The sequence below is a fragment of the Brassica napus genome, chromosome C5 (genome assembly GCF_020379485.1).
Source record: "Brassica napus cultivar Da-Ae chromosome C5, Da-Ae, whole genome shotgun sequence".
NCBI lineage: Eukaryota > Viridiplantae > Streptophyta > Magnoliopsida > Brassicales > Brassicaceae > Brassica > Brassica napus.
The window spans coordinates 17,439,747-17,445,537 of NC_063448.1; the positions used below are offsets into that span (position 1 = coordinate 17,439,747).

At 32.5% G+C, this 5,791-nt stretch overlaps 1 long non-coding RNA gene across 1 annotated transcript; it reads left to right on the top strand.

Moving 5' to 3' along the window:
• Positions 1–1,833: 1,833 nt before the first annotated feature.
• On the top strand, positions 1,834–3,348 carry LOC106397824. Its single transcript, XR_001279850.3, has 4 exons — positions 1,834–2,233; positions 2,320–2,399; positions 2,617–2,695; positions 3,153–3,348. It is a non-coding gene; the product is annotated as an uncharacterized LOC106397824 (long non-coding RNA).
• The last annotated feature ends 2,443 nt before the right edge of the window (positions 3,349–5,791 follow it).

Consider the following 5,791-nt stretch of genomic DNA (forward strand, 5'->3'; position numbering starts at 1 on the left):
AGCCGACGTGAAGAGAGCTTAATCAAGGAAAAGGTTGAGAAGTCGCAGAATGTAGAAACATTGTTGCTAAAGAATAATGAGGATGGTGCATCAGCCCCTTGGTCATCAAAATCAAAGAAGCAACTAATCGTTACATTCTCCACCACATAAAGCAGAGTATGTAGCAATATCTACATATGCTTGTCAAGCAAACTGTTTCAGAAGAATTCTCAAAGATTCAAGCTGGGAAGTTCAAGGAATTCGATCTGATAACACATCAGCTATCAAGCTATGAAAGAATCCAATGTTTCATGGGAAGTGCAAACACATTGATATACGCTTTCATTTCCTAAGAGACTTGGTTAATGATGGGACAATTCAGTTGAAGCTTTATGGATCAATGGAGAAAGTAGTGGACATTCTCACAAAACCGTTGAAGCATGGAGCATTCGAAAATCTAAAAAGTAGGTTTGGATTTTGTTCAGTCGAAGGTAAGCTAATCTCATTACAGGATGCTTAGCTTAAGGAGGGTTTGTTGGAACAAGTGGTGAGTGATGTTACATCGCATCATGGAGAAGATCACGTAGGCAATACGTAGAGGACGGAAGCTATATCATGTTGAGAAGTTACATCACGAAGTTAGTGGAGAAATTAGTTCTGATGTACTGGAGCTTGTTTCTTAAATTTATGCAAGTAGTTTATTGTATTCCTAAAATCTATATAAAGCCAACATATTTTAATAAACAAACAAGTTTCAGATTCATTTGTTACTTCATCAATCGCATATCTTGGCCTTGCGTTCTGGTAAGCATATGCTAGTTTATCAGACAAAGAAGCCATTTTGTTATCTGGTCTCTCTGTTTTCATGTTCTTTTCTTGCTTAATATTATTTCTCTTGATAAGAAGACTCATCACATTTATATTCTGCTTTTGCCCAAATGAGAAGAATGGAATGGAAACAAGTGGTTTGGTTCATCATAAGCCAATCCAGAAGCTCTTGTTCAAATTTTGGAGAAAGATACTTGTTACTCAAGAAAGTAAACTATTTCATAAACTATTTCATACACGAAATCAACCTAGCAACATGTCTAGTATCTGTATCAAAAAATTTAACTCTTCCTATCACAAGGCAAATATACCATTGTTGAACAGTTTTAGTTAGTGGGGGTTATTGGTTGTTACATTTTAATGGATTTGAAAATCCGAACTAAATTTAGTGTTATTGGTTCTATGATTTTTAAATCTGTATTAAAATCATGTGTTATATTGGTTTAATGATTCATAAATTCTATATCAAGTCAAGTGTTATTCAATCGTACGGATTTACTAATAAATTTGATTTTATAATGGATTTGAATAGATTTTTTTGAATTTTTTGGTTAAAAAATACAAGGACTCAAATCCGAGGAAAAACCTTCGGATTCGTAAATACTAATCCGAATTTTTTAAAAAATTTACATATTTTACTTGGATTTATAAATACTACATGAATTTCTAAATCAATCAAAATATATAAACCAATAACACCTCGTACATTAATTGTTGGAATATATAAAAAAGAGAGATAGGCCAGTTATAGTTTTTTGAATTTTCATGAATAATACCTTATTTTAGGCCCATTAATTAAAATTAGGCCTAAATATAGTTTACCGTTAACAATGTTTCGTTATCACAACTTAGCAATTTTCAATCAATTCGTTCATATCTATAATAATAAAGGAGACTTTTCTCCCTTTTTCTTGTGTCACGTCATCAGGGAGACAGGGGCAAATTGCAACACGTGGCGTTATATGCATAACTTTCCGAAATCGCTTCTCGTGGAGTTTCAAAAACTGAGTTTTCGATGGGCTTTTGTGTGTTTGTGTGTCAGCCCACATGCCATTAGTATTTTCTTTATTTTTCCATTAAGTTGTAGTGTGCTTACTTCTTCAGCCGTCGAGATTAAGAAAACAAAAACCTAACGATCCTGATTCCATTTCCACGGCCAAGTAACGCACCAGAGATGTCATTAATTGACGAAAACCCACTAACCCCACGATCCATCTTTATTCACAGTGAGTATATATGAACCTTCAGATTGTCCTCTCCTGTTCCTCTACTTTTAGCCGTTCGAAAATCTCTGAAACTCTCACAGAAGCTTTCCAATAGTGTCAAATTCACAGATTCACTTCTCCGACTTGAAGGCCGGCCCGCGTTTAGACCAGACTCCGGAGGTCAGTTGATGGCTGTCGATATGCTCCTTATTGATGCCAAGGTAAATTGCTTTCATAAGTTTAAATAAGCTTCAGACACGGCTTCAGATTTCGATTACTCCCAAATTGATAACCCGTGTTTTTGAAGAAGTGAAAGTTGGTTCTTAAGTCCATGAGCAAGTGAGTTAGTTTAGGAGGCAGCTCCGGTCCATGTCTGCACTTCTGAAGGTGATTATTTTTGAGCCTACTTAACATATTATATTCTTACATTAGGTTGTTAGTGTCACATAATAGGCCGAGAGATCTTGGGCCTATTGACACTGGCCGATTGTTATAGATTTGGTACTAACGATGACGTATTTCCTCTTCTGGGATGGTAATCCTATTTTTCCTTTTATGAGATTAAAAATATTAACGAGCGTTTATGGATATGATAATCAATCAGTGAACAAAATTCTGAGCTAAGTATTAGGACAGTGGTGAAGACATTGACATTGTCGTCTCCAGCTCCCAAACAAACGAAGGTTTGTATTATATGTCAGACTTATTGTCATGTATTTTATATATCTTGCTACGTCAATCTCGGTCTCTCTTAATCAATATTAGATTCTGATGTTTGGAGTCTCCATATTTTAGTTCTCTTTATGCCTTATCCAAACTTGCTGTTGTTTGTTGAAAAATCAAATGTTGTGCTATTGTTTTACTTTAGCTGTTTTGGTTGTAAGTGACAATATGGTTGCACATGTGACAAAATTAACTTTATAAGATGATGCTCTCTGTTTGAGTAAAATATTTTTTTGTTCCTGGGTAAACTATTAGAAAAGTTTATTAGAGTCTGATGAATATTTCAGGGAGCTTAGTTTAGTGTCTTGCCTACATGTTGTACCAAAGAATAAACCTGAGTAGGTGAAGACGTATCTGATACATATTTGTTTACAACTTACACTATGATAATTACTGATTAGGGATGCACTTTGACAGGGTGGGAATTACAATCAGGAGATGATATGTCAGGTGCTGGAGCAGTTAGAAGGAGCCACATTACGAGAAACAATCACATAACACTCCTATACAAACTTTCAATTACTTAGTAGCTATGCAGTCAAATTTTATTTTTGTAATCCTCCGTTATACTATTCCGACCATTCTAATATAATGTTTCATAATTACAAAACAAGTTCGTAGGTCTTTTACCAGTCAAGTAAATAAAAACTAAATCTCCAGTTCGAAATGCAAAGTAAATATTCCTAATATCTCTACCCACTAATAATTGCAACTGATGTTTCAAATAATAAAAGAAAAACAGGTAAACACATGCGGCAGAGAGACTTCAAAAGAAACTATTCAAGCAGGCTACAGATTTTCAGCACCTACTCTCTCACAAACTCACATATTGGGGCTTATCAGCGTAATGATTCGCACAAGTACTTTATTCTCGACTTTTCATGTATACCTTACCAAATGGTTAACAAGAAACCCCCACATACTGCTGGACCAAAGATGGGGCCGTCTGAGAGACTCAAGTCTCGTGCTTCGAGAGGACCGTCGAACAACCATCAAACAGCGTCCCTATCCACGAAAACGCAACAAGGTACTAAGTGGAGCTATCTTGCAACACAAGCGTTCAGAACTTAAATATTAATCCCTAACAATAATCATAAACAGAGTTTGATGAACAACCATGGTTAAACGGGATAATACTTGACTACCGCAAGTATAGACTCTTTTCTGATCTGATATAATAAAACATAATACATCAATCCATGCAAATATATCTTAGCCCATATTATTTTTTCTTTTTTTCTTTTCTTTTCAATACGACTGTTTGTTATAATGTAGCAAGCTATCAATGTATTAGATATGTTAAGAGATTGAGAATGATTTATAACCATGACATGTATATGGGTCCATCAAATAGTATGTTATTAAGATTTTAACACATGTGATAAACCATTTCAGCCAGAAAAATAAAGCATGCTAGAAACACCATAAATCAGATAAATAAACAAGAGCTCTACGTCATATAAAAATGAAAATATTATAATGACAATCCACTACCTCAATAGATCGATGCAGTTGTTAATATAATAACCAAATTATATATTCAGCCTGTTTATAAAACTTTGAAGATAAAGTATATGTTAAAAGGTCGTTTCAGTATATGTATATTTCTTTGTAGATATTTAGATTTTTACTGATATATTTTTGAATAGAAGTTCAAATTCTACTTAGGATATCAAATATATTTATATTTGGATCCATAAAATAATTCAGTACAGACTATTAATGTTCATTCATGAGTTTATTAGTTTTTTCTATAGTTTAATATAATATTTTAAGTTAAAAATTATGTTTATGAAATCATCCGTTAAGTAAATATTATGTAATTTATGGTAATCAAGTTTTCCATTGATTTAAATTAATTATCTTAGTGAAATAACAAATACTCAAATATGGAATTAATTTGGTTTTTATATATATATAATTAAAGTCAAAAATTTGTTATATATAATTATATAATTGTCAAAGTAGGATAATTCATCTATTAAACATGTCTCACACTGATTTTAAAATTTTAGATGCTTTATAATAAAAAGGGTTAATACGTCCTTTTAAAATCCAAAATATTTTATAATACACAATTTTAGAGTATTGGTGATTTGGAAATATTTTTTTTTTGATTGACCACTTCCAAAACATAAGATCGGTTATTACAAAGTCTTAGCAAAACAAATAAAACTAATACCTAAAGTTATAAAATATTTTAGGTGAAGATTAATACGACTTTCATGCATGTATTTAAATTTGGGTTTTCTGCAAAAAAACCCTCAATGTGTTTTTTTTTTTTTTTGCAAATTAATCCGCGAACTCAGAAACCCAGGGGTCAACCCTCCAAGTGCCAGTCAAACCGCAATATAACCCTCGGCCGTATATATGTGTATTTGACTGTGTATAATTTTCACATTTTTCAATACTACGTCGTTTTGACACTAAATTTTTAATGAAAAAAATTTGTTGAACCCCACCTTCATTGTACATTTACGCAAGCTCCCATGTCCGAGAAGAAACAAGGTCATTTCGGAATGAATTTTTAGAAATCTATATAATTACGTTTGTTAAGTAAACAAATATATTTGTTGGCCGAGATGGTTATATAACATGCACATGGTGTTTAAGGTTCAAGTTTCAAACCACGAGTTCAACAATTTTTTTTCATTAAAAAATTAGCGCCAAAACGACCTAGTATTGAAAAAATGTGAAAATTATACACAGTCAAATACATATATATACGGCCGAGGGTTATATTGCGGTTTGACTGGCACTTGGAGGGTTGACCCGTGGGTTTTTGAGTTCGCGGATTAATTTGCAAAAAAAAACCACATTGAGGGTTTTTTTTCAGAAAACCCTTTAAATTTTACTAACTATTTCATTTCTCTAAACCTCATATAATCAATGATGTAGGAATTAAATCTAAAATAATAGTAGTTTTATAATTTTGACAATTAGTTTTTAAAATGATAATAAAATTTAATAAATTCACTAAAATACATTTTAATGTCTAAACTATCTATTTGAATTATTATAAAAAATCCGGCGCGTAGCGCCGGCAAACCACTAGT